A 22,545-nucleotide genomic window follows, 5' to 3' on the forward strand; every position below is an offset into this window, starting at 1 on the left:
TCGAGCTCCCTGGCGGCAGAAAGTTTACTGCGGGTTTCGAATGTTTCGGTATAAAATTTCAAAGCACTTTCAAGTTAACCAAGGGTAATGTTTTGATGTTAGGTAATATCACAAAGACCAGACATCAAAGCTGGAGAGCTCTCTTCGTGTAAATTTTTATGTTGCCTTTATTTATTGATTTTTTAAATTTTAAAACAAATTATTTATTCTTTATTCCGTTATACTATGATGCCATAAGTAAATAGTTCTTAAATGGACAAAATCAAAGAATGTCGAATTCGAAATCTCACTCCCGCTCCAAGAAAAAACTTCTAGAAAATTAATATTATGTCAACCATATAGGGTAGGGAACCTATTATATACAGTCTAAGCGGATCACTGAGCGTTATACTCAATTATAAGCGATGGGTTGACTAATTGGGGGATATCAGCAACCTTCTTGAATACTTTTATACTTGAAATCGGAATTAAATTATACTGGAGAATAAACCTGAAATTGCATTTAAAACTGGACTGGATATCTTACTTGAAGAAAAAGGAAAGCTTCGGGCTTAAACGTCTTTCAGTCAAGTTTTACTCTTCTTTATCGACAGACTTCGCAGCCAGCTGTTCGAATACAGAACAATTACGGGGTTAGTGCAATGGCCCTACTGACTATCTAGCAAGCACCCCCTAGCCCAGATTCGAATATACGACGACTGGCTTGTTAAATCTGCATCGTACCTCGAAACTAACTGGGTGATCGATCTCACTTGAAATAGGACTTTAAAATAGACTTGAAAGTGAACTTTAGATTCAACTTAAATTGGACATGAAATTACACTCATAACCTTGCCTAAAATTGGAATGAAATCGGACTTTTTTTCCATGTATGGACTCATCACTGCGACCAGTGTAGTTGATCTATTGTGATATCATCCGGGTGTTTGCTGTATGACCTGCACTGCATTTTTTTGCTATAATCGCTATTGAATGAGCGATATGCTATATTAAATTTTATGCGTGCTTGTGTGTATTGGGGCTTACCCTTCCTTCAAAGCTTGATCTACTTTACCCACTTTTATTCCTCGCTGCCAGTACTATTCCATATTATAGCCGTCCCCAGGGCTTGAAAAGGGATCGCAAGTTGAATGTGACTGCCGTGAATGCGAATGCTTTCCGCATTCAAACTCCGCTTTTTGAACGATCATTTGACTGTTTTTTCAATCCAGTCAATCTGCCGCTTGCGCTGCTGCCGTTTTACAATTCATGCGGCATCGCAGCAAAAGCAAACAGTCGATCTCCCGTTTTGCTTTGCGCTTTGAGAATATAAACTGCAAACTGACTGGAAGCATACGGTGACGAATTTTTTCGTTTCTCTTTTTGTCTCCAAATCGGCTGCTCACAGTAATAGTTTGTCACCCGGACGTCGGTCCGACGCAAGCAAAATATTCGTTTGTGTTGGACGGAGTCCGACCGACTTCTTCCATGCACATGTAGTGGTTGTTTTTTTTTTGTAGTATTGAATCATACGATTGTGCGGTTGCTTTTTAGCGTGGTGATTGCCAGTCATTTGTTCATTTGACTGTTTTGCAGTCATTCGCTGCTCCAAACGGTAAAGGCAACTTGATCGAAACGAAAATGTCAAAAAGCTCTAGAACGCGTTCATTCTGCTGCGTGCCATCGGCGTTTGACTGAGCATACTGCCAGTTGTGTTATGCATAGCGTTCGTATTCCACCTCTAAACGGACGGTGTGAACTTGAATGCGCGTTGGTGTGCGGTTGGTGGACTGCGGTGGAAAAAAAGGATCGGTCGAAGCCCTGGCCGTCCCTGGCAAGGACTCTTTCGTACTTCTGACCAGTACACTTAACTATAGGAGGGACATTTGCACTGTCAAGAGGCTTCAGAGGGTAAATATAGAATTCAGCATGAAGGAAGGGTAAATGGATGGGCCTGAGAATAAACCCATGCTAAAGTCACTTGAACATCGAATGGCTTGATTCTACTAAGATTCGAACCCACGGCCACACGCTTGTCAAAGCAGACTCGATAACCTTGCGGCTGCGGAGCCCCCCAAATCGGACTTAAAATTAAATTTGAAATTCTATTTGACGCTGAATTGGAAATTAAACTACTTGAATCCTACTTGAAATAGGATTCGGATTACATTCTAAATCACTTAACAATTTTGGCGTGAAACTCTCAATGACTTTTTAATACAAGACTACTTCCTAATGTAAAACTAATAGCACATTAGTACTGCCTATTCTGCATGGAGACATTCATACACATACATTCGCGTTGACGGCATTAAACGATCTCTTGCACACTCATAGAAATGCCGGTATGTACGTGTGGGTGAAAATCTGCCAAAATGTTTCGATCTCTTGCGCTCTTTAAGAAATTCCTATTCCGCTTCACCCCTACAGTAAACTTTTGGAGGTGGCAGCAGCTTACGTTCGTCAACGCGAATTGGTATAAAAAGATCGTATCGGGGCGTGCGTCCTCTGAAAAGCTATGCATATTAGGTTGTACACGTCGTATCGTAGCCCAAGCTACAATTTAATTTTTATTACATTCCTCTAGTGATTTTCATGACCAATTTTATAAAACCACTAATTATGAGTTCCACTAGAAACCATCTGATGGCCGCTATAAAACTGCCTTCCAACTAGGTGACCCACGCTGCAGAAGGTTTTTATAACCTCTTTAGGAGTCAGGTTATAAGCTCAAATAGTTATGTCACGCTCAATAAAACCGGTTATAATAAATCATCAATAACACCGATTATATTTTCGGTAGTTTTGCAGCATATACGCATTAAAATTTATCGTGCATATTGGAAAAATAAGTGTTTGAAATTAAAGAAAACCTTTTTCGAAATAAAATTCCACCATTTATATTTATTCGGTACAGATACGCATTTCGCACATGACTTGCAGGCTTCCTCAGTGTCTGTTTTCGAAAACTAGTGCTTTAAACTGTGTGTAAACATAATAATTTTTTTGGTCACTTAACTTTAGTTCCTAGCTAAATCATTCTGACAAGAAGACGCATTACTAATAACTTTTTTCGGCAACTCACAGTTAGTTTCGACGAACAGTTTTTAACGATCAAAAAATGCTAGAATACCCCAAGCAGCACACATTTGGTACTTTTATTTGCGGCAACTCATTTATGACTAAAATTGGTTACATACCGGTTGCCACAACTCGTTTGTAATAACTGTGCTACTAGGGACGGCAATATGGCCACACATAAAAAATGATTTCGACGTTGAACTCTAATATTCTTCATAAAAGAGGCGAACCAGCCGCAGGCTGAAAACCTCTCTAATGTAGAATAAAAAAAAAATATTCTTCATAAAAGCAGCAATAAATCTGTTTGGTCCGAGTGTTACCACATTAAAGAGTGTCCCACGTCCAACTGCATCACGGAAAAAACGCTGTAGAAAATTACCCATTGTGTATTTTCTCTTAAAAATTTGGGTAGAAGCAGTTTAGAGTGTATTGCTTACACTGTATTTTAAATGTTACTACGAAGTTACTACTGAGCATCGAACGAAAGGAGAAATGCGGTCAGAATGGATGTTCTATTAGTGATCAGGATCACAAGCATGTCGTGTAAGAGTTTAAGCGGAATCCAGCCCGGTGTCACCAACACACTCTCACATATGATTTGACAGTACCCCCATACTGATGGGCCCCTCGTTGCTGGGACTCAAACAACAATGGCCGCTCTAAACAATTTCTATGAAATGATTTCCCGCCCAGTGTTTTGACGTTTTAGATTGCGGTCATAGAAAAATGGCGACGTGCCGGGGGGTCGGCGGAATCCCAATGTTTCGGTCAGGGATGTGACCAAAAAGTTGAATCTGTTCAAATCTTTCGTTCAGAGAGCTAAGGACCGGAAGGGACTGCATACGTACAAAGTGCATAAGGCTCCAAATCGTGACAAACGGCAAAATACAGTGGGAAAGTCACGGGCCCGGAAAATGTACACCCAGATGCTGATGAAACTTTATTGCTTCATTATGGATGATAAAGCTTACGTCAAAGCGGACTTCCGGTTGCATCCGGGGTCACTGTTCCTCACCGCCCAGCACAAGTTTGATGTTCCGAGAAAGTTAAGGAAGCAGAAACTTTCAAAGTTTATCAATAAATACATGATTTGGCAAGCTATCTGCTCATGTGTCATACAGAGTGCGCCGTTCATGACTACCGGGACTGTAAACGTCCAGATCTACCTCAAAGAGCGTCTACAGAAGCATCTGCTTCCTCTATCGAAGCAACACGAGGGCCTACGATCTTCTGGCTGGATCTACCTTCGTGCCAATATTCAAAGGATGTATTGGAGTGGTACGAAGCCAACGGGGCCGTTTTCGTACCCAAGGACATAGATATGTCAAATTGAATATTTGGTTACAGTATTCGAAAACCAAAAACCTGCTAATTTTGTTTTAAACAGTAATGCTTGGACTAGACTGATTTGATATCTTTTATGCATATACTTTTAGACGGTATTCTTGATTAATTCATTTTAGAATATAACCATGCCGAGGGAAAAGCGAGTTCTTCGAACTCTTGTGTAGGTATGTTCATAGTTTACGGCGACTGTAAATTGTCAAAATATTTCCCAAGCAACAAACAAGCAATAAAAACTCCGCGTTGGGGGAATAAAATTAATCAATATTACCAAAACTGTCATTCACTGTCAAATAAATCTAAATGTGGTATGAGTTCATCCCGTGAAACGTACACGCCACGTCGTGTCGTAAAACCCGATTCTATACTTTAAATTGCAATTCCCCAAAGAGTTTATTCCTATTTGCGTAAAATATTTGACTTTTGGTAAATCTACCTATTAAAATTCGGATGAAGCTATGATATCACTAAAATGAAAACAAAATCGATATTTGCTCAAGCTACGTAGGTACTTCGTACGACGATGGAGAGCCCGGGCTGACAGACGACAGCTAAGCCACGGCACGGATGGTCGATAGGATAAAGCAAAACCGCACCGTATCGCACCGGGAAGGAGGAGGTAACCAACGGAGCGACAACAAGCGGTTCTGCTGATGTATTTCGATATTCATCTAAATTGCCAATCGGTTTCTTGTTAGTGGAGCCGTAGCCAGCCATAACAGGCCGTACTTTTGCCATTAATTATTGAAGAAAATCGGCCGCTAAGACAAACTTGATGTCAATGACTTCCTTCAGCACTTATTTCTGATTGATGATAACTTCTGGAACTGACAGCCTATAGTTTTGTTGTGTTTTCAGTTCGTTGGCAATATTCTAGCTTCTCCTGCGAGAATGTCTAGGGTGGGTTAGTAAACTTTAGACTTCCGATTGCAATGTAAAATGTTGGATGATATTTCTTAACTGCGAGTGCAAAGCGGTTCATTTCCTTCTGTTGCCCTTTGTGGTGGAAACCGCTAGACGGTTTCCTTTCACTTTACCAACTTTGTCGAGCAGTAAAACCCCCAAGTTAACTTATTTACGAAGTACGCCGTTTGCGGTCGAAGAATTCCGATTATTAATTTCCTCGCCGTTTCCCGTTCCACATGATTTTTGCTTCACTTCGAACCGCTAGGAATTACAGCGAAAACGCAACCCGGCTTGGTTTCGGTTCGGCTCACAATCGCAACAGGGAGCTGGCAGAATAATTTGATTCGAAATTGATTAATTTGACTTGAACTCTCCATCGCGTTTCAATTACGGGAAGCATTTTTCGTTCGTTTCGAATCAATTTCACAACAACACGAGCGAAATGCCGTTCCGTACACAAGCGGCGGTGGCGGCGATCCCTGACCCTAATTTGGGTGGCGGCCGAAGAAGGTAAGAAGGTAGAGTAGACAGTAGAGTTTTCATACATCATTCGCCTGCTCACCGTCCTAGATACCTACCTACACAACAACAACGCACACAGCATTGAGTTGATTATATCCCGATGATGGTAACGAGGGCCATGATAATGGGTATATAAAATCCACCGAACTCGATTGGCTTTCTGCTGTTGTGTTTGGACGTATTTATAGTTTGTGATTCAAGGACGAATGAGATCTGCAGCTATTTACGTTTAAACTTACGTAGATTGGCCCTACAGACTTGGGGTAGGTAATATGTCATTTGATTGTTATTTTGTAGCATAAGGATTTGTCTATAGACATATGCTTATGGCGAAACTTTTTATTTTCAAACTTTTGGGACTATTTTGTAACCAACGGTTATCAATCTCAACTGGTTTTATGCAAAATTTTCCAACAACTGCGACTGCAATAGCATAAAATGCTCAACAAAATAAAATTTTTCCTTATTGTTCAGGAAAACAGGAAAGTTCTATAATTTATTTTGCGACTTAATTTATGCTCGCTGGCGGTCATTTGGTTTAGCGTTTCAACTTTGATTATTACAATCCGAGTACGACCACAAACGGAATAAACTTTACTAAATACCAGCGACTGCTTCTATGGAGTTTCTCGCCGCTATTCACTCTCCTCAAGTACCGGGAAATAGTTTTGCGCTTAAGTTTTGTTGAAGCGCTGATTGTTGAGCTTTAAATTGGCTCGGGCGGTTTGGGGCTGCCGTAAAAAGTTTCCTACATAATAAAATAAATATTATTACATTTTGAGCTCCGGAACCGAATATTTAGAACCGGCTGTCCTTCAACGAAATAGTTAGACGGTACTCAGAAGTTGAACCTTTTGATGAATTTATTCATTATGAAAATGATATCAAAACTAGCCTGCAGTCTCAAAAACCTAACTCGTGCTTCTCTGGTATAGTTGTTCTATTCCCAAACAACGGGCTGATTGGGCAGAACCGGTAATGCGTGTCACTCAGTAATCAAGATTACCGTTTCTCAACGAAAACCAATCTATTCTAATTTCGGCGAACGATTTGCACGACGAACCGAACTTTTGACGACCGAACTGGCCTGGCAAATCGAATGTAAAAATGTAAGTTTTATGAAATTTATTACCTACCTTGCTTTTTGCAAACCGAAACGAAGCGACGATGCGAAGAAAATTGGAAACCCGCAGCGACCGCAGCCATCAGTGTCAGTGGTTGATTATTTAGTCTAAAACCGACCGTGGAACGCAAACCAACAGCGTCGTCCTCGTCCTTGCTGTGCTCGTTTCAGTTATAATTCTAATGAGTACACGGAGATTCGCGTGACGTGCTCGTGCTAATCGGTTGAAATTCTACGCGTGTGTGACAATTTGATCCACAATGTTCTCCTCGAGTAACGCGGATTATCCGCGTCAGAGTCAGCTGTCGATCACCGGTTGTTCGTTGGAAATTAGAAGCCGCAAAGCTAACCAAGGCCAGTCGGGAGCCCACATAGGTACAGTCGGAGCCGTTAATCTGCTTTACAGTGCCAAACCGGTAATCCGTCGTGTTTACCTGCCATTAGTCGCAGCTGACAACGGAAATGCACCGACACAGGCGGGGCCGTTATGCCACGTGAATGCAGAAAGAAGTGCACTTCCTGGTCAGTCAGACACATCCGGCTATGTTTCGGTGGACCGTTTTCGGGTTCGTTCGGTGACCGGAATTCGCGGACCGATCGGAAGCTGACGGAACGGTTTGCCCCGGTGGATGCGTGTTACCAGTGCCGACCACGAAAATGGCACCGGTCGAAAACCTTTGAAAATTCCATTGATAGTGTTTCCACTCAGGTAGGGTTAAATATCAGATGAATTCAATAATGCAGCAAATGTCAATATGATGCTCTTAATATTTGGTACAGTTAATTACAGCAGACCCCCGAATAAAGCGGTTGGTTGTGCTGTACGCCCTATGGCGCACGGCGATTTCTTAGTTACCCATTGAGCAATACAGATAATTTATGGTACATTATTAGTATCTGCTGTAATCTAGTCAACTACCAAAAATCAACTTTAGTGGTTGATGAACAGCTGAGATTTCGTTTTGGGCGTAGAGCACCACCCATCGCCATATTCGGGGGATTCCTATAAAGCGGAATCTACAGGCGCTTCCTGGTTCTGTGATGAAAATAGTTTTAGCTACTCTTTCGTCGGGCATTCTGGCCACGTGCACAGCCCATCGTAGCCCACCACGTTTTACTTTTTTGTTAGATTATAGTCACTTTAACAGCTTGCGTCATTCGTGACTTCTGCGGGGTAGGGATTTGAACCCGGATCCTCGGCGTGAGAGGCACGAATGCTAACCACTACACCGGGGCTGACCTCATCCCTTTTATTCCTTGTGCTGGTCTGGTTCTTGAAGAGAACGGATTTCACTACACAGTCGTCCGGCATTCTTGCGACGTGGCCGGCCCACCGCAGTCTCCCAACTTTCGCCAGGTGTACGATGGGAATCTCCCCTCTCTTTGTCTGCGAGAATACACACAATTCCTGGTGTTCTGGCTTTGGAGATAGATCGACTTGTGGGGTAAACCACGGATGAATCTTGACTTCACGCTACTGTCTTTTTGCCTTCTTGGCAATGCGAAAAGTGCTCCTTCAAGCAAATTTTTATTTACGCACCTTTCACTTTTTTCCGACCCGTAGAGTTCACTTCCTTGGCATTTTATCAAAACGAGGCCGTTACATTTTTCGTACGGAGATTGATTTCTGACACAGTAAAATCTGTAATGCCAGAGAAGGAAGAAACAGCTCAATTCCGTTCATGATAAAAAGCACTTAGTTACATTGCAGCCATCTGAATACAATGCAGCTCCAATCCAATTTTTTGTCCACAACAAAGGATCTTTACACTGAATGACGGTCCTATTGGGCCATCTTTTCGACAATGATCGTACAGAAACATTTTGTTTACCAATGGTCATATCGAACTATTTCATTTATCTATGGTAGTACCAACCAATGTCTCTTCATTTCTCTATGGTTGTACCGAACCGTCATCCTTCATCCTATAATGATCGATGACGAAGGGGACGATGAAACATCTAATCCGTGCACCCAGAAGAAGTTGCCAACGAAGCGTGCGGTTCAAGCGCTTGAAATTAGAAGGTAGAAGCAGTTTCATCATGCTGTCGTTAATGGGAGTCGCGAATCCCGCCGTGAAGGCTGTCGTGGCAATAAAAAATAGCAAGACTTGATCCAAATACTTAGCGATTGCTAGCCTTACGCCTGAAACCACCACATCACATGATCAGTTTGAATGTGTGTGTTGGAAAAATGCGAAATGAGTACACATCAGTTGCTGCACAAGCGGTTTGATATCATCACGGATATCAGCCATTTATTTTGGATATTAGCTTCTCATTTATTTTGGATATTAGCCAAACTTGTTTCACGTCGTGTGCCTCCGGAAATGCATTTTTTTACAATCGGCTTTCGTGGAGACGTTTTTGGGGTGTATACTATCATGTGATATTATGACCTCAGTTTTGGATAAAATGATATATTAGCTAATTTTTCATTTATGGACAGAATGGTTGTACTGAACCATGCAATATTTGACCAAACAAGACCATTTTATTAACCGATTTCATACATCTATGGTCGTACCGAACTACCACTGACGAACTGACATGACACATAGAAGAAAATCCTTTAAAAGCCATCGTCCTACACATTTTGCTTGCACACTAGCACCCTCTGTTATGCATGTTGCGGAGTAGCTTGCATTTGCAGGATTTTATACTGTAGGGTTGATACATTTGTATGGTTTTATACTGAAAACTCGAAGCAACAATCGAGCACAGCGGTGTGGCCATGTTGCGAAACATGCTTTTTTAAAAAATAAGTGGTTTTTGATTGGACGATGGAATTAACACGAGTGTCTCGTCTGTTTGTCTGTGGAACTACATACTTCATTCAATGATTATTGTACCGAATCTTCTCTCTTATCAATGGTCGTACCGAACTACCCAGCTAGCACCAACTCGTATATCAATGTACGAAAACTATCGTAAATATCTCCTAACAAACTCGAAATCGTAACTAAACCTGGATAAAGTGGGATCAAGTTGATTTTCTGTCGTATATAATAATAATGACTGACATACATACGATTTTCAGCACAAAATCGTAAAGTAGTACGGAGCGACTCGCGCTTAATCGGATATTATCGTATATAACTACTTATATAGTCGTAACGCTCAAAATTATTCGTAATCACGTATATCGCCTCCAAAATAGTACGGATATGCCAATTTTGCGCATGAAATACGATTTATTTAGCATGTATATCTGTACGTAATGATGATTTTTACCCTTTTTATACATATGAAAATGCTAGCTGGGTATATACTTCATCTAGTAATGACCATACCGAATCATTTGCTTTGTGATGATCGCATCGAATTATTCAATTTATGACCATATAAAATTATCTTAATTACCAAGGGTCGTACCGAACCATTTCATTCATCTATGGTCTTACCGAACCATTTACTTCATCTAGTAATGATCGTACTGAATCAAATATTGATGATTTGCATTCCTTTTTAGCACGTTTTAGTCTACTATCCTTTGACTGTCATCATACACCAGCAATATATACCTTCGCTTCGTCTGTCCCGTATAGGATTAGGTACACGTCGTTATTCTGCTTCCCTGGTGGGATGGAGTGTTTCAGCTTCGTGAAAATGGTATGTTTTATTTTGTTTTTGAGTTTAAACGCTAGTTCTGTGTTGTGTTTTTGAAGTATTTCCCGAATTCTTTAACCCAGTCCCAGTATGTAAGGTGCGGATGTGTATTTGATGTCGTTGTTATTTTGTCTAGGAGTTTCTAAGGTATTGTACAATTTGTGTACTCTGTCTATCAGCAGTTTTTGAATAAATCTGTTGAAAAAGTGATTTAATTTCAAAATATTTCTCACTGTTTTAATTGCGGTCGGACGATGTTTACTATCCGATAGTTTGATTGCTCTATCGATTAGCGCTATCGCTGTATTGCATTCATGTGCATACGGGTTTTGGAAAGGTCTGTCGGTCTTAATAGCGTCTTTTCGTCATCATTTGTCTTTTTTGGTATTCCTTATCACTCTCTTCGTTACCTTTTATGTTTCTATTTACAGTCTCTTCGTCGTTTTGTTTATTCTTTTTTTATACTTCTTCGGTGTCTTTTCAGCGTCTTTTCATCATATTTTCACCTTGTTATCATTATATTTTTGTCGTTTTCTGCAGTTTATTTTTTGTGTTTTTGTGGTGTTTGCACAATATACATCGTATTTTCGTCATCTGTTCCTCATTTGTCACCTTTGTTTTTGAGATTTTTGTCGCCGGCTTTGTGTTATTTTCCTTCTCTTATTTGTTGCTTGACGTCTTGTTGTCATCTTGTCTTCGTTTTTTCTATCGTTTAATCGTCCGTTCTTTGTATTATCGTTTCCTCACTTTTTTGCCATTTCGTTCGTCATTTTATCGTCACAAGCAATATGTTATCTATCTATCTATACATCGTTTTATTGTTGTCCTTTTGTCGAATATGCATCATCTCTTCGTCATTTTTTGCATATTTTGTTTTTATATGTTCTCTAAGAATAGGTTTGTCGTGATTTTTTGGGGAGTTTTTTGCCACTGTTTCTTCTTTGTCTTTTCGTATATTATTTCTTTTGTATTTTTCTCGTCTTTCGTCATCTTTTCGTCAGCTTTTCATAACTTTTTCGCCATCTCTCGTCTTTTTTCATCATCTTTTCATCATCCGTAGAATTGCAGAAAATGACTAAATCCGCAAAACTGCAGATAAATCCGTATATCTGACACCACTGCCTGAACTTCCTTTACTGTGTGCGTGCAGAATGAGGCCTCTATTTTGATTTCAACATTTGCTCTTCAGTTTTCAAAATGGCGTCCAAGCAAGGGAAACAATAACAAGCTATTCGCACGTCGAGTTATCGAAATTATTAGTAGTGACTAAATCAACGATCACCGGTCAGAACGCTAACCTCTCCATCCAAAATAACGCTAACAAGCTGTATTTATTTATTTTACTACGTCTTCAGTTAAAACTGTACAGACTGGATGCTTATTACCTATGTTAGTTGTCTAATGCTAAGCTGTAAGTTTCGTCTACGAGTCGTACTGCCGATTTATAAGACAGCAATAACTTTTAATCACCAAAAGCGGTACACAACGATACTGGCAGAGTTTGATTGCTCGGTAGTGGACATTGAAACTGACGTCGTCAAACAGCTTTCGGAGCACGAGAAAAACTTTTTTCCCTTAAATATGCCCATTTTGCGATGTATGGAAGAATTGTAGCCCATATAATTATCTATCTTCAAAAAAATTTCATCAATTTCTGAGATGGTCTCTTTTGGAAAATCGATTTTTGGTTTTAGTTTTAGTTTCACTTTTCGGAAAAATAAGTATGCAAAGTTGTTTATTTACATGAACTCTTTACACACAAAAAGTTTCATTAAATTCGGAGAGGGTTATGCCAATCTCTGGTCGAGTTGGCGTGAAATCCGTCAGCTGTAGTTTGGAATATAACATTTTCTTTGCAACAAGGATTGTCAACCACGAAATATATGTGAAAGATTGTCTCTAGAGCTAGGCGCTTTGATAAGTTGGTGCCGATTTGTTCAATTTGCACGTATGCTTGTTTGACCAAATTGTAATCGTAACACTATTCGCTGTCAATAGAATTGAAACTCTAGCCAAGTAGGGGAAATGTGTATAACGTGCCCCCCCTGGCCAATGTGCCCCCCCTTCGTTTTTCGCTAAACAAGCGAAATCAAAATGCAAAACCATCCAGAAACCATAGTATTTGATGGAACTAGCCTACTATGCAAGTATGACAGTTGTCACATGCTGTAAAAACAAAACAAAAATAAATTTGTTTTTGAGCAGCTTCCGATGTAACTTTTGGCGTCATTTCCATAAGCTATTTTCTTGTCAAAATCTGTAAATAACCGGTTGTTGCGATTCGATTGCGTAAAGTGAACTTCAAAAAGACATCCCTGCCAAAAATAACGGTATGAAACGCTTGATTTGCTTTAGCATTTAATATTTTTTCAAATAAGTAAAAGCAGGCCAAAATGCCCCACTTGCGGTGGTGCAATTTGCCCCCCTTGCAAATGTGGCTATAAACATATATAAACAGATCTAAATTGAAGCCAAGTGCCATTATTTAATTCAATTAGTATTGTAGAGCAACCGTGGTGGGAATAATTTGTTACCAACGTCCAAATTCTAGGTAATTCAACTACCCGGTACAAAACGCCACAGCTGCAGTATAATGTGCCCCATGCAGAAAAGAAAAAGTGCACCAGAAGGCCGAAACTAGGTTTATTTTACATAAAATAACGATATTTTGCAAAACAAAGGAAATAGTTTTACTTTCTACAAAATAGAGTTGGTCTGTCACTGGTAGAAATACTCAAATTACCGTATTGGGCATATTATACCGCAGGTGGGGCATTTTACCCCGCGCAGACGAGAAACACAACATTTAGGTGTTTTTATTAAATAATTCCTAGCATGTTTATTCCACAATACTAAATGAAATAAACAATTGCAATTGGTTGTCAGCTTAAACACCAACATATACACGTAGTTGTAACGTTAATTTGGGGAAGTATAACGGAGATATAACCATTTATTCTTAGGGGGGGCACATTATACACATTTCCCCTAATTATCGGAAACCAAGGAATTGACAAGGACTCGAGTAATATGAGATGGTAAAAAGAACAGTTATAGTAGAAATATAAGAAATCTATATATATATATATATATATATATATATATATATATATATATATATATATATATATATATATATATATATACATATAAAAGTGAGCGTGAGTATGTTTGTATGTTTGCATTGCGACATTTGCCCCTATTTAGACTACCCCGATTTACACGATTATCACAGTCGAATCTCGCACACAATTTCGCTCAAGGAAAATGAAGTAAAAAGGAGGGCAAGAAAGAAAAACAAGTCAAACTCATAAGTTGGTTGAACTAAACGCCACTCTTGTGTCAAATTAACAGTGCAAAATGCGGTATGTTTCATTAAACGATTATCACAGTAATCTAAATAGTCATAAAAGGGGCAATATGTTTGTTTGTATGTTTGTAAGTTATGGTGGAAATAACTCCAGAACGCATTGACCGATCTTCACCAAACTTGGCACACATGTTCCTTGATATAAGAGAATCAGCTCTGGGGGGTTGACAGAAGAGCGGGTTCGTAACAGGGGGAGGCCATAACTCCGAAATGCCTGGACGGTTACCCGAGTAGGAGCGAAGAGCAAAATAATATCAAAAATGTGTTATTGGAAATCGAATAACTCATATCAAAATTTGGTTTTGTTTTGACTGACATAGTTGGTAAAATAACAAAAAATAATATCAAAATTTTACCCGTTTAAGGCCAAAAGAATAACTACTTGTGTTATTTGAATAACAAAGCAATAACATGACTGTATTCAGAGTTTAGAATAACATATTTTAGTATTATTAAAAAGTACAATAACAAAACTATGGGTGTGGTGGCCATAGCTAGAAGGTGCAAATAGGATAAATGTCTTTGTTTCTCTTTCTGTATAGGGTTTTATAGGGATTTCCGTAAAGAAAACAGATGTGTTAGTGGCCGGGTAGACAATAGAGGGGGAGCTGACAACGGGAAGGAACGTCCAAAAGAGGAGCAAGCGTTATATGTTTGCATTATAAGCATTTCGGTTACAATAACTGATGTACAAGTGACTGTGAGACAAAGGCGCCCCGAGTAAGATTGGGCACTCAGCTAGTAAAAAGATAAACCTGAAGTCTGTGAGATCTAATAACTTAATATTAAAATATCTATATCATTATTTTTACAAAGATAAAAACATTACAATTGTTCAGAAAGCCTCATTGAAATCCAACCAAAACTTCATGCAACTGTAAAGTGCCAACAACACCACGCTACAAATGCCATGAATAGATTCATTTATATCCTCACAATCCTAACATTGAATTTGACAAGAGGCTCGACAATATACGCCCACTTGAAAAAGGTTCACGTTTTCTGTATTCATCGCACTATTTTTACTTGTTTCCTAACCCCAAGCACTTTGTCTGTTTGAGAAATCGAAACAAAAGGAGCGAGTAATGAAGAAAACCAGGAATTGTTTTTGAATTCAGGTTAATCACGACAAACAAGTGGCCTCATTCCGAAGCAATCTCCGCTAAGGAAAAAGTAATCCTGACCAATCCAACCAACCAACATACATACACATTTACCGTCAATGGGAACTCATTACGGCGAACAAGTACTTCCGTACTTCCGTTGCTTCGTGACAAAACATGACAGAACGTCACCGTCGAACAAAGTATCGCAATACATAGCTGCCAGTGTAGGTTAACATTTATCAACGATTTCATCACAGGTTTAATAGCGCGTTACTCTATTTATTGTTGAATACGTCAATGGAACATGCATCGTTAGGGTAATTTTTGGGTGATTTTTTGTTTGTTTGTCATAAAGTATTGGTGCACAAATTAGTGCATTACGATATTGTTTACGATGGTTATTTAATTGTGTGCCTTAATGAGCTGCAATTAAATTAATGCACCATTCGAAATTGATGTCGTAACTTATTGTTTCAATTTACTCAATGCACATCAAGTGCAGGTCGAATGAATATCAACTTCTCCAGTCTTTAGGTTTAGTTTTTTTCAGACTTGCTGAACAATTGTCGCTTTTCACTCACTAAACAAACCCAGGCCAGGGAATAAATTAAATCAATAGAAACCATCGAAGCTTATACTTCCTCCAACGAAACACAAATACCGCTGTAATCCAGTTATCTCAATTTGCACTAATGCACAATCTGGCTCACCTTCTCTTTTTAATTATCCGTAGTGACACTGCACTAGACATCTTATCAATAGTGTGGTAGAGGACGAGTTTTCAACCTCTCCAACCGCCACCGCATGAATCATTGTACCGACCGAGCATAGTCCCGCGAGCATTCGATCAATGCATTGCAATAGAATTCCGCTTCGGCAAAGTTGTGCATCCTTACGAAGGAAGGAAAACCTGCTCCAGGGCAAGTGGAGAATCTGAACTGAATAAAGCATAAGAAAAACAAACTTAAAGCATTCATTCTATATTGCTGCTGGTGATGGTGGTGGGTTGGCTGGCATCCATTCGAAGTCAGCTGGAAACTGCACATTCACGTCCGCTTACACCCTCCTACGCATATGGACACGTAGGGGAAGGGCGGTAAAGACGGACACCTTAAGGTAAAGACTCAATATCTACTCAAATATAACTGTATTGATCCCAATTTTCGTATAAACTGAACCTTAAAGTCTCTGTCTAATAAAGTTACAACGTGTGCTGGAAAATTTCTTCCAAAATTTATGCATTTTTTAATATTATAAACATCATGCATAAATCAGAGTTTCTGGGCATGGGCGGGAAAGACGGACACTTGATATGGGAAAGACGGACACTCGCAAAAAGGTGTCACGCGTCGTTGAATTATCAGTATTAAGAAAAATTAACATATTTCATAATGTATTTAGGAAAGAATTGGTTTGGGAAACCCCCTTCCCGATCCCCCCTTTGAGCGAGAAAATAGAATGGTTCCCTTCAATATTTTAATTGGTGACGAATTAATCGTTTCTAAAAGTTGGCTCATTCCAACTGTTATATGACTTCTGGTTACTTTTACATATATAATATGGAAGTATTTGCAATGTTAAATCGTTGTTGGGCGTTGTTGTGAACCCATTTTGTTCAAAATCTGTGTGTCCGTCTTTCCCTACCGTTGGGTGTCCGTCTTTCCCGACTTGGATACCATTTTTTCAAACTTCAATAACTTTTTACTGAATATTCAAAAATTCACTAGGTTTCCAATGGATATTGAGTGAAAGATCAAACTAACGCAATGTCGTCGGTTTAGCATGAATATGTTGTTTTTTAACGATTTACCAGCTATTTTCTTCACGCACAAAATTACATCAGTTAGCATATATACGCATTTTTTCTTTGTTTTGTTTATAAATTTGTCAGCTACGCTGCTAAAAATCGGCAGTTTAGTTCAAAAGTGTTAATTCAATCTATAGAAACATTTCCCATCATTGATTTGCTTCAAAAAATTATTGTTTATGAAATATGACAAGTGTCCGTCTTTCCCGCAGTGTCCGTCTTTACCGCCCTTCCCCTACATATATACTTATAGGATATGTGTAGGTTGTACGACGACGTGCATCGAAACCTAATGCAACTACCGGCAGGTAAGTGCAGCCCATGCATGCAAGCAGAGCCTGCAATAGGATCTGAGCTTACAGTAATGAGTTCGATATTCAATCTAGATCAAACTTAGTGAAAACACTCAAGTATGATAATATCGTAGGACATAATTAGTGGTGAGTGTAAAACTTCCACAAACCATTCTGGTTAATGTTTTACTCATAATATAAAAGGGGGATTATTTTTGGTAACCAAAAAGCTGACTACAATTATTTCAATGAACCTAAAAACTGCGCCATGTTTTGTGAAGTTTCTTTTCAAGAACAATCTGTTTGACTGAAAAAGCCTGGTGGACAACTAAAACAATTTCACCCACTGTGCGTAGTTCCAGTTTCCATATATTTTTCCACCGACACCACGTAATCGACGCAGCTCCAATTGTTTTTTGTGTAACCCTGAAAGTTATGAAATAACATTTTATGTAATAACATTAGAATGTTCCTGAATAAAGGTAGAAAGCAAAAACAAAAATAACTCGATTATAGGTACATTTACCCCGTACCGTACGAGACACGGGGCATACGTGCTCTGCTCGTTACAGCACATACGTAATTTCCCGGCAGTCGTCCGTCTCGAATGGAATGCACTGGAGTAGGTATGCGTGCGTGGGCAAGGATAAATGGAAAGCGCATTTTCATTCGTCAGGGGTAGGTACGAACGTAATGTGTAGATTGAGGTGAAACGACTGCTATCATCACCATCGTCGTCAGACAAAAAAAAGTCGGCCCATTTTGGTAGATGTTTGGGATTTATTTATTAATTTTTGGTTGAATCTCCATCTCATGGCAATACGTTAGGTATAAATCTCTGCAGAATGCTGCAAAGTTTAATTTTTTACTGACGTTTTTTGAAATTTATCATAGGCATCGTGCTTGTTGTTCAAATCTAATATTTAGGCGTCTTATTTCGTCTGTAATCAAAACCAGGCCCCTGACAGGACGTCATGTTTTTGAAGCAAGAATCACAGCTCACTCTCTAAATATTTTACACAAAGGCGAAACTAATCCAGGTGCACCTAAACTAAAGCTGGTGCGAGCATCTCACGAACACTCTCTTATCCGGGGCAGGGTTTACTGTGGGTCCGAAAAAGAAGCTGGTGTTATAAACATAACAATATTCGTGTACAGATATCAGTGCCCTGGATAAAACCCTCAAGCTTCGGTTACGTAGTTGCATCTAGTTTAGAGGTACATTTAGGCGTTTTGGTCAGACATACAGGTTATCTCCATTATAATGAATTTACATTTTCACAGCAATAAATTTGTTTTTCTGCCGAAGTTATACAAAATTTAGTTGAGCACCACCGATTCGCTCTCAGTTAGAGGTGTGGTGACGCACGCGGGCTACTACTAGTGTTCTCAATAAAATTGCATTTGAATGGAGACGCAAGGTACACAGTAATGCTGCAAAGTAAACAGTTGAGCTTTAACGATGATTAGAAAAATATTATCGTTCTACTCATCAACATTGTAATGTAATACATTGCTTCTCTTTTTCCTATAATTGCAGCTGAGAAATATTTTATTTAGTGCAGTAGATAAACATTTGCTACTGATTGAGCAAATGATTTAAAACTCTACGGCAAAGGTATTCCTCAAATATTTTATTTCAATTGTTCCCGTACCTGCCCGTAGATAATAATCAACGCCACATGCAGCTCCTCATATAACATTACATCCACATTCAGAGCAGGAAAAAGCTTCGGTCGGTCCTTGTGAATACATTGTTTGCCAGCTCTCCACAGTCAAGGCTACACACGAACCGTGTAAAATTCATCGTGTCGTCGTGTCGTTTTCACCGGGCCACGAGAGTTATCATATGGTGATGGTGACGACAAGAGGAGCGAATATACAGAGTAATTGTGCCCGAAGGGAATTCTTCTGAGCTGTGTTTGATGTTGACGGGTTCTGCTATTTAATTCATGGTGACCGGTATCGGTAATGAATAGCTTCTCGTCTGAATTGTAAACCCCGGGTGAACCAGTGATTTCCAGGTCAAATTTACCCTCGAGTTGTGTCATGTTACCAATTATCAAAGTGAGGCTTTTCGGCCTTTGTCTTACGAACTAATTAGTTCACAATCAGTCGGCAGACGAATGTGTAGTGAACCTATTTATGTCCAAACTATCACCGTTATATGTTCTGCCAATTTCATAAACCAATCAGTCCGTTGTGATAATTTGCAACAATTTTGAACTTTAACCCATTTCCTCCCAGCGTTGCGAAAACGCACGCACCCTTCTCTCGATTCTAGAAGAGGCTGAGTTTGAGATATCACCTTGTACTCTAAGAAACAAATGAAAATAACAGATCTTGCTAATTTTCAGCCAACTCAAACTAGTAACTTTACCCTCGGATGGCAAAGGCGAAACCGGTGAAAGCGGAAACGTCAATGACAGTATTTCTAGATTCGAGTCTATTGTTCTAACCTCTCCGCAATGGCAAAGCTATATAAAATCTGCATACCACCCCATTCAATCTGCTGTCTGCATGCAATCTGCTGACACTTTTTCAATACAAGTTAAAGACTGTACTCGAAAAAAGTGAGACGCTCAAAAATAGTCGTCAAAAATTCATTTTGTCTGGTCATTAGCCACTCTTGGTGCATACAACTTCCTAGCGCAGATTTTGTTTGTCGTTCCGGTTCGGTACCTTCCAGGTCTCATTGTTTTTTGGACAAACCACTTGGAAACATCCACCTACTTCGCCGCACCGCGAATCAAAAGTCTCGCTTGAAACTTCAACCAACTCAACACCTTCCGGGCCTTTGCCAGGTCAGTCGATTTTTTACGTTGCCTGACTGCCAGTTGATTCTTTAATGACTTCACCATCCAGAACACCGCCGAATGATGGATTCCCAGGTGTATTCCGATCCATCTGTAGGACGCAGGCGAATTTTCCACGACGGTGCACTTGATTTTTGGGCGGGTTTTCTCTTGCTCTGATGCCATCTTGATAACCACTTAACATACAGGGGTTAGACAAAATGTTCGGGACAGGCAAAATTTTGATGAAATTGAAACGCCCATAACTTCCATAAAATTGCACATTTTTAGATGAAACCAATTGCATTGCGGATTTCCGTTCTTTTTCGACCAATCGACTGGAGATGAAACCTAGTTTTGGGATAAAAGATGAAACTTAATAAATTTCCATTACAGAAAAAGATACAGGCGATTAAAAAAATCAGTTTTTGACATACCCCCAGACAACCCGGAATATCTCCGGTGTCCGCTGACTATTGCAAATTTTAAAGTATTTTTGGAAAACTAGGAAAATTTCCCCGCTGAATGCAATACGTTTCATCTAAAAATGTTCAATTTTGTAAAAGTTATGGCAGTTTAATTTTCATCAAAATTTTGCCTGTCCCGATCATTTTGTCTAACCCCTGTATTGTGATGAAATTCTGGCAATGTGAACATTACACTCTTATCTAGTTTCAGTCCAAAAGTTTCAAATTTTATCAATTTCAATCCCCGCGCTAAAATATTACAAAAACTAATTAATGTGCCTCAGATTTTTCAAGTAGGGTCTTTCGTGTCAAGCCTAACATTGAAAAAGGCTACTTAACCTTCCTAATGCATTAGAAAATAGTTACATATTATGCATTAAGGGTCGAAAACGACCCAAGTTTTGAAATTGCTCTCATTAATCCATTTTCAATCCGAATTTCGTTTTCTTTACCTCGTTTGAAAGATATGGCCAAAAACTAGCACCCAAAGTATGTTGGGGAATATTTGTTGACTGATGGCCACTTCTGCGTCGGTTCCGGAACACCCACTACCAGGTCCCGGGGGACATTTTTATATTTTGAGATAATTCATTTTGCGGCACATCAAATCACATTGACTTGATAAAATAAGATTAATGGAAGTGCAATGGGAACATTTTGGACCCAAGCGGCCATTTCCTCACACGTCACACACGTCAAATTACGTCAGCTTGATACCATTAGACTATTGAAAGTATAATAAAGACATTTTGAAAGCAAATGGCCACATCAGCTTTGGTCCCGGAACAACCAGTACCCGGTTTTTGGGCCCATTTTTGTATTTTAGGATAACTCATCTTGCGACACATCAAATCACATCGGCTTGATTAAATAAGACTAATGGAAGTAAAATAAGGTCATTTAAAAGCCAAATGGCCACTTTACCACCGGTTCTGGAACATCCGGTACCTGGTTCCGCGGGACATTTTTGGATTTTGAAATAACTCATCGTGCGGCACATCGAATCACAACGCCTTGAACAAATAAGACAGTTACCGAACTGTTCCGAAACTTCGGGTGCACGGTTTATGAGAACATTTTTGGATAGGATAATTCATCATGCAGCACATCAAATCACATTGGCTTGATGAAATAACACTAATGGAAGCCAAAATTACCATTTCACCATCGATTCCGGACTATCCGGTATCCGGGTTTTGGGGTCATTTTTAGATTACAGGGTAATCCATCGCCCCTGGTATAAATACCGGGTACCGGATTATATGCGACTGACGCCCCATTATACTTCCATTGTTGTTATTTTATCAACCCGATGTGATTTGGGGTGCCGCATGGTGAATTATATCAAAAGCCAAAAATGTCCCCCGAAACTGGTACTGGATGACCCAGTACCGATGGTAAAGTGGCCATTTGGCTTCTAAATGACAATGTTATACTTCCATCAGTCTTATTTTATCAAGCCGATGTGATTTGATATGTCGCATTATGAGTTATCCTAAAATACAAAAATGTCCCCAAAAACCGGGTACCGGGTGTTCCAGGACCGATGCTGATGTGGCCATTTGCCTTCAACATGTGTTTATTATACTTTCAATAGTCTTATGTTATCAATGTGATGAAATTTGACGTGCCGCAATAGAAGTCATCCTAAAATTCAAAAATGGCCTCAAAAACCAGGTACCGGATGTTCCGTAACCGATGGGGAAGTGGCCATTCGGGTCCAAAATGTCCCCATTGTACTTCCACTAGTCTTATTTTATCAAGCCAATGTGATTTGATGTGCCGCAAAATGAATTATCTCAAAATATAAAAATATTCCCCGGGACCTGGTAGTGGGTGTTCCGGAACCGACGCAGAAGTAGCCATCAGTCAACAAATATTCCCCAACATACCTTGGGTGCTAGGTTTTGGCCATATCTTTCAAACGAGGTAAAGAAAACGAAATTCGGATTGAAAATGGATGAATGAGAGCAATTTCAAAACTTGGGTCGTTTACGACCCTTAATGCATAATATGTAACTTTTTTTGCTGTGGCTCTTCTAGATGTCGCTGAAAGCTGAAACTCCCCCACAATGCTAATTTTCCAAAGTTAGGAAAAGTCAGAAAATTTCAAGTCTCTAGCTCGTACCGTTACTGAGTATCA

The 22,545-nt window shown here is 39.5% G+C and overlaps 1 protein-coding gene across 2 annotated transcripts in view; it reads left to right on the top strand.

Annotated features, from left to right (window-relative positions):
• LOC128741523 (uncharacterized) overlaps nucleotides 1–22,545 on the top strand; it is a 97,367-nt gene that overhangs the window by 57,835 nt on the left and 16,987 nt on the right. The window lies entirely within an intron of this gene.

The sequence above is a fragment of the Sabethes cyaneus genome, chromosome 3 (genome assembly GCF_943734655.1).
Source record: "Sabethes cyaneus chromosome 3, idSabCyanKW18_F2, whole genome shotgun sequence".
Taxonomy (NCBI): domain Eukaryota; kingdom Metazoa; phylum Arthropoda; class Insecta; order Diptera; family Culicidae; genus Sabethes; species Sabethes cyaneus.